Here is a 12,350-nt window from a genome sequence, read left to right on the forward strand (position 1 = left end):
ACTTCCCCCTTGCATTATGAAGCGGTCCTGTTTCGGGTACAAGTTCGATCTAAGTATAATAGCACTTGTGTGATCTGAAGTTAGTGGGTGCAGAGATAGTGAGCAAGGCTAACTGAAATCAAACAAAAAAATAGTTTGGCTTTCCTCTTTTTGAGGATCGTCGTTGTTTGTTTTTGAACTCTAGCTTTAGTGCTTTGGTTAGTAGTCTGGATGCTGTAATGAGCTCGTATGGCTTCTTTTCATAATGAATTGGAACCGGGGAGAGGTCCATGTCCGTCTAAAAAAATAAGATTGGGGAAAATCACTTACCGTCTTAGCTAATAGTGATCCAGGGTATGTACATGTTTCCAATTTGTGTTGTAAAAATAAATTTGGAGATGTTGTTAATGCTTGTTCGTAGGAAGATACTTAACAAGAGAATAAACTGTTGTGGGAACAACACAACTTTGCTGTAGGAATGGTTTTCTTCTGAAACGTGTTGGGATTTTGCCTCATAAATCTGTGTTTCCTCTGTAGTCCGTGGATTCATGTTTTACTGTGTTGCACTAGTACATGTATCAGCAGTCTTGAAATACCACTATACCTCTTCTTCCTATCGATGCTGATCAGTAGATTCTGGTGGAAGGATGAAGAGCAGCGGTGGTGGTGGAGTCGTGGAGAGTTGGTAGATGACCTCAACATCCCCCTCGTATCCATGGACTGCTTTATTTCCCTATGAACTCATCCCATTCATCTCTCAACGGTATGCTGTCTGCAACATGTTTCTAGTGTAACTGTCTCTGTACCTTCTACCACTTAGTAATTAACAGGTCAGCTGTGGTTTGTTTTAACCTGCATGCGCGATGCGTGTGATTAATCTTTAGAATTTGCCATGCACTGGCACTACATATAACCCATGATTTGGTCGTCATGTTGATGTTCTAACCTCATCTTCTTTCCGATTCTTTGATAAAACCTTCTCTTTCTTAGCAATTCTTCTCTTCAGCCCTGACAAGAATAATACACTCTTTCCTTTGTCAGGAATTCTTCTTCAGCCCTGACAAGAATCATATAGTATATACCCTTTACTAATCACCAACTTTGTAATTGAATTGACCTAGAGAAACAAGAAACAACACATCGTTGAGCTGGCTGTTGCAAAACATCTGGACAAGTAGTACAGAAAATATTTTCTTTGTGCAGATAAGCGAAGATCTTAACACAACTCAGGACTAGTTGATGCCAGATAAACCTCAGAAGAACAAATGAACTACTCCCTCCGTTCCTTGATATAAGGTGTATAGTTTTTCCGAAAAAAACTTCAAAATATAAGGTGTATTGTGTAGAACCACTCATTTTGTTATTCTTTTACGGATTTGATTGCATTTTCTTAGCTCATGCAAACTCCTCTATTTAGTCAAAGCAATAATTCAGGGGTAATTTTGCCCTCAATGTGTTTCTTAATTTCCATGCCAAAAACTATACAATCTATATCTAGAAACGGAGGGAGTATTTGATTGAACAAACAATGAAGAGTTACAGTATTCCCATGTAAATCAATTTGGACGACTCTCCAGTTCAAGCTCCACAGCCATACACTCGGAACATCACAGGGAGAGCTGAACCAATAAGCGCTAGATGCGGCCACTTGCTTGCCGCTTCAGTAGAATTCTGACAGAACAACAAACAACCTAACTAAATGGTAGCCCTAACTAAATTCAATAGACACTCAACTTTTCTTCGGTTGATGAGGGCTTTCAACGGTAGAATGTAATAAAGTATTCGTATGCTGCCTGTGGAATAACGACGATGACAGAAACTGTACCTACTTTGAAACTCTTAGCTCAGGGATTATCTACAGCTACAAGCCCATACATTGAAGTCAAGGTGAAGCAAACTGCATCACCTAGGACCAGTAAGACAGTAACTCAATAAGCTTCTCATATGGTTTTACTAATGTTTAAAAGTCCCATGTAAACTGAAATTGGTGCGGTTCCTTGGTATTGAGCCAAATAAATCAAGTGGAATACTACATCACCATCAATAATCCAAAAAAGATAAACAAACTGCATAACCTAGGATCAGTAACTCAATAAGCGTGGAAATTCAATTCGGCTCTCGGGTGCATATGCTCCCTCCGTCCAAAAAAATATAAGCTCCCACACATTGTGGGGTCTTAGGAAGGGTATTTCTAGACAGTCTTTCGTATAGTTTTGCAAAAATCCGATACTTTTTTGATGCCGATGTAAAAACGACAAAACATGTCTCACAAAAAGACTTATTTTTTCCCCAAAATTTGTCATTTTTACACAACACAAACAACAAGTTGATTTTCTATGGAAATTTTTTGTGCGCGTGTAGAATGTGAAGATGTATAATTGAACATTTTAACATTTCAAAATGTATCAAAGATGCATTTCACAACAAAGGGAGCATATGCCACTTACCGTTTCGTCGCTGGGATAAAACACAGAGGAGGGATGGAGTCGCCGTCTTCCTCTCTCCGATCGATAGCGCGATGAGGCTCGTCACCGCCGTCGTCGTTGACCGTCACGGACGCCAGAGACCGCTCGAGCCGCATACATTCTCCGCTAGGTCCGAGCCTATCCATAATACGAAGGGATTCGTGCTACAAACCATTGCTGACATCGTCGTTCGATCCCGGCCATCGCCAACCGTTAAATGCCGAAACAGACCTCGTCGTACCCTATAAATCCACGTGCAGCTCCGCCGTGGAACCCTAATCACTCCCCACCCTCTCCATTTCTCTCTTGATCTCTCTACTTCTCGCAATAAACTGCAACACGTGTCGACCCTTCTCCGGCTAGCCGTCGATTCAAGCCTCCCCGGAGCCCAGGGTTTGGTCGAGGAGGTGCGCCTCGAAGCCGTCTTCCTTCTGGTCAAGCCAAGCATCGAGGGCAGCACGAGATACCGCGAATCGAGCACCTCTCTGCCACCGATCATCGCCGGTATCGGTGATTTCGAGCTCACCTCCGACTTCAATCAACCTCGTCGAGCAGTCTACAAGCATCAAGGTGAGTGTGCGCATCCCAGGGACCCTTCCTTTCGCTTTAGTATCAACCCTAGTCTCCGATTGGATTTTCGTCGCCGTGCACCGCCACAGTAGGGTTCGCCGGAGCTGTCTCCGGTGACCAATACTTGTCAGAGCCGCCCCTAAATGGTTCGCCATTTCGTTCTGCGTCGAAAGAAACCACTAGGCCATCCACACGCAAGCCCCGGGCTCGCCTCCGGTGGTCACCGGCGGCGAAAGAGTCGTTCCTTCAACGATTTCGACCGGTCCACGCCAACGTGACATCTGACGTGGACGATGGTCCACCAGTCAGTGCCTAAGGGTAGTCCTGTCCGGGTAAGTTTAGTGATTCTAGTTTATATTTCCAAAAATCCAGAAAAATGCTGAGACTTTGCAAATATATGTAAAATCCATTCCAATCAGAAAAATACAAATAAGATATCAATATGCTCACAAAAATAAACTACATATTGTTTTACTCGGAAATTCCTAATGTTTAAAATCCCCATATATATATAAGCTGAAATTGATGCGGTTTCTTGGTCTGAGAATGCTGGCCAAACAAATCAAGTGGAATACTACATCACCATCAGTAAGCGAAGTGCCTGAGGGTCTCCATTCACTTGTCAGTCAACCAGCAGAGCATAGTGGCAGTGGTTGGTGAGCAGAGCTAGATTTATCGACGCGCTCGCCCTCGTCCTCGCCGAGTCCTCCTAGGACGAGCACAACTTCGACAGCCTCGTCTCCACCGGGCCCCGTGACCTGCGCAAGATGCGCGCTTTCGTGCCGGGCTTGCCCCCGCCGCGGGAGGACGGCGCGTTCGAGATCGCGGCCGTGCAGGCGACCGTGTTCCTCGGCCGCGGGCTCTGCCTCGGCGTGTCCGTGCACCACGCCGCCTGCGACGACGCCTCCGCCACGCTCTTCGTCCGGACATGGGCCGCCGCGTGCCGCCTCGGCGTCCTCGAGGGTGCTGACGCGCCGCCCGCGCCGGTGCTCGACCGCTCGCTCGTCGCCGACCCCGACGACCTGCTCAGCAAGACGCTCGCCGGGATGAATAGGATGCTCGCGTCCGGCCCTCCCCCGCCGCCGCCGCCAGCGCAGGAAACGGAGATGCCGGTACCGCTGATCGCGTCCTTCACGCTGACGCGCGATCAGATCGACGGGATCAAGGACGCGGCGGCAGCAGAGCCAGGAACGCAGCGGCGCCCGTCGTCGTTCGTGGCGGCGTCGGCGCGACGCGCAGCCATATGCTGTTCTCCGCCGAGTGCCGGTCGAGGCTGGCGCCGCCGCTCCCTGCCGAGTACTTCGGCAACTGCCTACGCCCTGCTTCGTGGAGGCCGCCACGTCGGAACTCACGAACGGCGACGGCGGCATGGCGGCTGCGGCGGCGGCGATCGGGGAGGCCAACAGGGAGATGGAGCGTGGCGTGCTGGAGGGCGCAGAGGGGTGGCTGGGGAAGGTGCTGTCGGTGCTGCCGGAACGGCCCATGTCGGTGGGCGGGTCGCCGCGGCATGGCGTGTACGAGGGAACAGACTTCGGGTGGGGCAGGCCGTGCCGGGTGGAGATGGTGTCCATCGAGAAGACGCCTGGGACGGTGTCGCTGGCGGAAGGCCCCGACGGCGACGGCGGCGTCGAGGTCGGGGTGGTGCTCCCGCCGGACGCCATGGAAGCCTTCGTTTCTTGCTTCTGCGACATCGTCCGGCGGAGCATCTGAATTCTGACATCGTGTTGGACAATGTATCGCCAAACTGTGTGTGATGTGGGCGTCCGGCTCTGCGAACGGAAGGTAGACATGTACAGCCATGGCTACGTCGTCAGACTCATCTGAATTTTAGTTTTGGGGCCAACTGTTTCTCTGTCCATCCGTCTTGTCAGTCACTTACCTACATTTTCTTTTTTTGAATGACTCGCCTACATTTTCGTTTTGTTAGCTCAAAGCCATAGGCAAGAAAATTGCCTCAAATTTGGTAAATAAATAGCATCTATCATGTGTCTGTCAAAAAATAACATCTATCAGAATACTTGCACACTACTTCAAACAGTCCCGAGTTGTGTTAGGCTCTTTGCTTCTCTGCATAAAGAGAAACTTTCATGTATTAGTTGTTGGCACGTTGCACAGCAGTCAGTTCAGCGGTGTATTTCTTTTGTTAGCTAACACTAGTAAACGCTGGCAGGAATATTAGTTTTGTCAGAGTAGACGAGAGGAATTCCTATCCTGGCAGAGAATGAACATGTCTCAACAAAGAAGAACTGAAATAAAGATGAAGATAACATGAACATGAACATTAACCACATACAGGGAGACCAGCTGTATCTACATAGAGACACTGCCTTCAGAAACAAGAATTACATGCTGCAACACACCGTATGTTGAGAAACGAACGAACGAACGAGATGGGATTCAGAGGAAGATGAAGCAATCCATGGACATGACTGGGTTGTTGAGGTCATCTACCAACTCCCCACCACCGACAACACAGCCGGCACTGGCGGCCTCCGCTGCCCTGACGGTCTCCCTCCACCCACCCAAATCCGTTGATCGGCACGAAGACGAAGAAGGTGGAGATGGCCTCTTCTTTTTCCTCGGAACTGCCCCTGCACCTGCTGCTGTAGCAGGCGGTGGTGGCCGAGGGGGCAATGGCCGCGCGCGCCTCGCCGCCACCGCTTTAGTCGGAGTTGTACGGCGGACGCTAGTGCCAGAGCCTGGCTTCTTCTTCGTTGGAGACTTGACCACGGACAGGGGCGTTCTTGGCAGGCATGGAGCGGCGGAGGCGAGCTTCTTCTTCTTCTTCCTTTTGAAGTTGCTGTTGGGGTCAAGCACGACGACCTCCCTGTCCCTGCAAGTGCGGACCTTGAGGTACCCAGCCGACGAGGCGGAGGAGGCCGATGAGGTGGTGGCCGTGGAGATGAAGGAGCTTGCGGCCGAAAACGAGGAGAAGGAGGAGCTGGTTGATGGTGTGGGCGCGGGGGAGCTGGAAGCGAGCGGGAGCGGGTGCACGGCGACGGTGTTGCGGTTGTGGCTCAGAGTCGGAGAACCGCCGCACAAGGAGATGGAGTCATCGCCGTTGCCGGCACGGGGGGTGGAAGGGGAAGATGAAGAGCAGGGGTTGCATCTGCTCACGCAGGTGCCCATGGTGGAGACCAACTTGTCTTCTCTGTCTAATGTGCACGCCATATATATATATATGTGCAGCTAAGCACAACGTGCCTGCCAAAACTATGTGCAGTACGTACAATAAACAAAATGGAGGAACAAGACAGAAAAAACATTGGGCTGGGTAGTTGTTAGTTGCAGACCAGTCGGCTTTCTGCATCAAAAAGCAGGAGCGCAAAGTGTTTGAATTTGCAACGGCGCCAGGCAACACAGCAATGATGGATCCAGCTGCATTGCATCAGTCACTTCAGTTCAACAAATTTTGATCATCAACATGCGAATCACACGATAATTTTGACAAGGACATAATCGATCCATCCTTCTCCGACCGCATAACTATTTAGCAAGGCTTTTTGGTGGCCCTGCCCGATTCAAGCAATTTCAACTTGTTGAGGATGTGAACTCCTATGGGTTTTTTTTGTGATGATGATGTTTTAAAATTGCGTCTCAATTACTGTATTTGTAGAAGATTCCAGTATTTTGTGTTTCTTATGCAATGCCACATCTTACTAAGAACAAATGCACCTCGTCCCCTTTGACAAAAAAAAAAACAAAATTTTGGGCGTTGTCCTATAAAAGGCTAGGTATTTTTAAAAAAATAGCAGTTTGCTGAGGGTGTGAGTAGGTTATACTATACCCTTGGTGAGTGACGTACAATGGGCAATGCGCGATCATTGTACAAAGGTTTAGGAGATATCACTGAAGACGACAAGAAGATCCAAGCTACCCTTACATGTGGATCTGACCTATTGAATATTTGAATTCACAGCCAAATGAGGCAAACTGGCGAATTTGGAGGTTCCATGTTTAAGATAAACTCAACTAATCACTTGCATTGGAGTCAGTTAATTTACTCTTGGAAGCATAATCCATATTTCTTTGTTTCTTTCTTTACGATTAAGAAGACTAGTGGGATTTGTAGAACCGAGGAATGCCTAGTATTTATTTGACTATTACTTCCTCCGATCTCTTTTAATTGACTCAGATTTAGTACAACTTTGTACTAAATTTGAGTCAATTAAAAAAGAACGGAGGGAGTACGTGGGAAATCTAACATGAGCTCGTACCTTTATTTTCATTTAATCGGTCTAGTGAATCTTCTTTCTATCTCTCCCCACTCTTAGTTCACATAGAACCATTATGCTAATTTTTTTGAACCATCCAAAGATCTCATTGAAAAAACATATATTTCTTCAAGTTCTCTATAAGTATTCATATGTTGTACATGACATTGTAATATTGTAGTATATGTTTTCTAGGAGCTGAATTATGATGTCACATATGTCATGTAACTAGAAGATGGGCCGTCCCACTTTCTTTAGTTAAAACACAGTACCTAGGTTGTTCACCAAGGCGATTCTTAAATGCGGCACAAGTCTGCGCTAGTGAAGTACCACACCCCCACCCCTCACCGCGGGTAATGGGCCTGACCCAATTTCCTTTTTTTTTGTTTTCTTTATCTTTATCTTTTGTTTTGTTTTGTTTTATTTTTGTTTTATTTTCTTTTCTATTTCCGTGTATCTTTTTATTTTTTAGATGGAAAAAATATTAAAATTCACAAAATGTTCAAATTTAAAAAATGCTCACATTCAAAAAATGTTCAAATTTGGATAATGTTCAAATTTGAAAATTGTGTAAATTTTTAAAAAGTTCAAATATGATTTTTTGAATTTAAAAATGTTTAGTTTTGATAATTATTCAAATTTTTAAAATATTAAAATTAAAAAAATGTTCAATTTTGAAAAAGGAAATCAGTTTTTTTTTCAAAAGTTCTGATTAAAAAAGTTCAAATATGGATAATAAACAAATTTGAAATTGTTTAAATTTAAAATTTTCCAACTATGAAGATTGTTCAAACTTAAAAATATTCAAATTTGAAAATATGCAAATTCTTAAATCATTCAAATTTAAATAAATGTTCAAATTTAAAAACTGAATCCGTGAAATTAGCAAATACTGTTCATACAATCATACTTACATTTTTTAGGTCAAAAGGTTTTCATTCATTCACAACAAACATATTCATGATTACAATCAAAGGCAGTAGCCTTTGCAATTTCATCTGGGTAGAGACAACTCCAACTCCAGTCAGCACCTACACCCATAAGTCTCACATATGCTGCAACCTCATGCGCTACATAATTCCGATTTCTTTTGGCTAAAATCATTTCCAATCCATCAGGACGGAGGCAAACAACTTAGATTCATTGAATATTGTCCCCAAAGATGACAGAGAACTAGAGTCTTTTCGTAGTTCACTAACAACAGTGGCACAATCATTTTCAAAAATGATTGGTGCTCTGGTCCATCCAACAGCTAGCCGTGCACCTTCCAGGAGCGCGAGAGCCTCTGATTCCTCCGCTACACTTCTCCAGTACTCTCACAGCACCAGCAATAACATATCCACAATGGTCCCGAATCACCGCACCAACACTAGCAGAACCTGTAGTAGGAACTAAAGATCCATCTACGTTAATTTTAAGCCAATTAACTGGTGGTGGTTCCCATCTTACCATGCTTTTCTTCTTAGGTATGATTTGTTTGATGTTCACGGTGGTCCGGAGTTTTTCCTTTTTCGTTAGTAGGACCAGGACCAGCATCCACATCCAGATCGGAGTCAAGAGTATTGACATAGGAAAGAAGAAACCTGACTGATTGGTCGATGGTGGCATCTCCCTTTGCGTGAATGGCATCATCTCGCCGGTACCATGATCTCCACAAAGTGAGTAGAATAAACATGTGCATGTTCTTTGGAGTACTATCAAGGAGGATTAGAAGCCAGTTCATCCCAGAATTAACAAACCTGTCTTCTTTTTGCAGTGGCCAAAACTCTTTTTTTTGCGGGCTAAATATAATTTTTTTTGCGGGCAAAACTCTCTCATTTTGTGCCTTAGCGCCTTTGCTTTTGAGCATGTTACGGTGGCGTGGAAGCTATCCTCTACTGTATTTCCGCAGACAGTGCAGATATTTTGTATCTCCAAAGTCCTTCTCCATTTACTTTTTTGGGTGGGTAAATTGTCGGACGCAAGACAGCGAGCTGAAGATATGCACTTTGTTTGGAACATGAGCCTTCCATATGTTTTGCCAAATCTTTATGTCGCCATTAGGGGCATTACTTGGGGCATCATGACTAACTGTAGTCAAAGAGTGCATGCCAATTTGTAGGCACTTTTGACAGTAAAAAAACCATTATCTCTGCTACTTAAAAAAACTAAAGTGGTTCCTTATTCTGCCACTACATCGATACGTTTCGTTCTTTCATCGTCGCGCTTCCCCGTCCATAGTCCACATGGGCCACGCCCAACCGAATCTCTAAACGGGTTTCGGTCGACGAAGCGTTTCGCCCACCTCTCCAGCGCCGCCAGCCTCCCCTTTCCCTGTCGCCTCTCTCTGTCGGCTAGCAGCTACACCTCCAGGCTCCAGCATCCCATGCCACAACCCCACCTCCATCGCCCGCCGAGAAACTCGTCGACGTTGGCGGGATCGACATGAAGACATCAACGAGCACCTCCCCGTCCTCCTCCCCTCCGCCAGACATCTCCCCGGTGCCGATCGTGGACCGTCGGGCGGGGTTGTAGAGGAAGAGGTCTTGCGACTTGAGCTTGTAGTTGCTTACGGAGCGGCGGCATGTGGAGGTGCAGTGGTGCGACATGGTGGCGACTAGCGACCGGTTTTCTTCCCTTCCTGGTTCCTCTCCCAATTTCTCCCAATATCTCGTTTCCTTCATCTCTCTTATTTTTCTTGCCAGAGCACGTTCTGCTCCGGAGGTGAGTTCCTTGCCGCAGGTTGAGCTCCGGCGGGCGAGCCACAGCAGCAGCGGTGAGCTCTTCTTCCCCGCCCCTCGACGCCCGATCTACAGCGCGCATGAAGGAGGCGACCCTGCGACCGGTGGACTTGCAGGTTCTCTCTAACCCTACCTCCCTCCCTCTTCCCCTCTCTCAAATGAACTCTGCAGGGAGGAGAGCAGGTTGCCACTCGATCTGGTGTGGTACCTCGCCCCCCTCAAGGCTGAGGTAAAAGTGAAGGAACCCTAGAAAATCTCATCTTTGTTTCTGCAGATCCATTTGTATATTTTCCTACAAGGTGTTTGGTGAAAGTCCTTGCTGATTAAGATGATTGTATGAACTATTTAAGGAAAAGCTGATGTACCAGGTGGTGGCTTTCAGATTTGAAAGAGCGAGAAGCGTTGTAGCTAGGTTGTTTGGTGAAGATGAGGTGACTCTCACAATGCGTCTGTTGTGCTTCAGGTAAAATTAGTTCAGATCTTTTGCCTCTATATAGCTTGACTGAAATGATGCCTATTCTTTGGTGGCATTGGGTGATTCAATTTGTTGTATTAGTACAAGATTGATTCAATGTCCTACATACTGAAACTTCAAAAGTGAATAATCTTGCGTTGAAATATATGTCATTACTCTCTTTTGCAACCACTTTTCCTATGTCATTACTCTCTATTGCAACCACTTGTCCTGTTAAGTGAGTTTTGAATAGTTTTCCTTTTTTTTATCATAGCTCTGAATAATAGTTTAGGCGGTTTTCGATTAGTTGTTGTTTCTATGGTTGATGCTGTCAATGATACTGCAGCAATTATAGATACTGCCCATGCCAATATTTGTTTGAAATTATATATACACTGAATGAATAGTTACTGTTTTTAATTTTTTGTCTTTTTCATCTTGGGCCTTTTTGGCTGGAGGTTATTTTTACCGGTCTTGGGCGTTGCTCGAAGTAGGCGACACGAACATACAACAAGTATTCGGTGCTCCTTTTCATGAAGTATCCTTTGTTTCTTTGGGTGTAAAAATTAAGTATCATATAGGCGCAAAATTTATAGGTAGAGTTGTGTCTGATCGAGACCTATTATGTATGTATTTGCACTATGCTCACTATTTGCAATATATGTCCATGTTCTGTTGGTAGCTCTGGATCCCTCTATATATTGTTCGCCATGTTCTATTGAGATCAAAACCGTCTGCTCATTCACTGAAAATCATGGATATACAGGTTGGGTTGTATCTTTTCCCTTGCCTGTGACCACTGGCCTCATCTTGCCAATGCCGCCATCCTTTTCCACTTGGTTGGGGAAAATGTCATGAGATTCATCGTGCTTGAGGTGGGTTTGGTTACACACATGTTGTGTGTTCATTTGACTTTTTTTAGCCTCGCTGATGTTGTGTTGTTCAGTGGTTGGTGAACATTTTATTATTGTGCAGTAAAAGCTATTACTCATGAAGTATTACTATCGCCGTTCCTTTTTCTTTATAGGTTATCTTTTCTTAATTGTCTTAGCACTACGTTATAATTTTGTGCTTATCGTCACTATTGTGGTGTGCTCATGTAATCTTGCATGCAGTCCCATTGCTCGAATATTTTTGGCTGAACTAGATATTTTAGCACTTCCCTATGATTAATAAGATCAACTCTGCCAACATAATGATCTGTATATGACTATATTCTATATTTTTCAGAGGTGGAGATGGAAATGAAGTCGTTTTTACCAGTGCATGTGACAGGAGTAAGAGAAGAGCGAAGTTGGAAAATGGTAAATCAACCCATACCGGCGAACTATATATGCATTATCATAGCTATGTATTAAATATTACTTTTTGCAAATGCCTTGCAGGGTAAGAACATATGTCTGCATCCCTGTCATTTCAGATTTAAACACTTCACTGGAAGGTAAGATGCATATTATCTTCGATGAGCTTGATCCAACTATTTTAGGTACATAAAAGAAATCTGAATATTTCTAATAACTTAGAAGGTGATTTCACTTTCAAACAAAACTATTGAATCTATGTGTGTCTAAAAAGATTCATTCTCAAGTGAGTCTTGCTATCGCCCTAGATGCATTCCTCATCATATTTTGGCCTATATGCTTCCTATTTTGAATCTTCCCTATGATGCGAAAAAACGTGAATAGAATCATGGATAAATGATATCAGTTGGAAGTAATATGAATATGTATTGTGGTGCTTGTGTGTTTATGCTCTTGGCCATGATATTTTTCTTGGAAATTAGTGACGATGTATCTCTAATTACACGAGTTGAATGAAATAAGATGTTAATGGATAGCTTCTGAATTCTTTATTCATTTGTGTCTTCAAAGTAACAAATAAATGGATATAGGTGAATCCTGCAGTTTTTCCATTCACACAGTCCAGCATGCAAATAAAAGCAGTATGA

General features: G+C 44.6%; 1 protein-coding gene and 1 pseudogene across 1 annotated transcript in view; both read left to right on the top strand.

Moving 5' to 3' along the window:
- Positions 1 to 12,350, top strand: part of LOC127345876 (uncharacterized) — a 214,831-nt gene that overhangs the window by 128,865 nt on the left and 73,616 nt on the right. The window lies entirely within an intron of this gene.
- Positions 2,498 to 4,913, top strand: LOC127340454 (malonyl-coenzyme:anthocyanin 5-O-glucoside-6'''-O-malonyltransferase-like; annotated as a pseudogene).

This window comes from Lolium perenne, chromosome 3, assembly GCF_019359855.2.
Source record: "Lolium perenne isolate Kyuss_39 chromosome 3, Kyuss_2.0, whole genome shotgun sequence".
Taxonomy (NCBI): domain Eukaryota; kingdom Viridiplantae; phylum Streptophyta; class Magnoliopsida; order Poales; family Poaceae; genus Lolium; species Lolium perenne.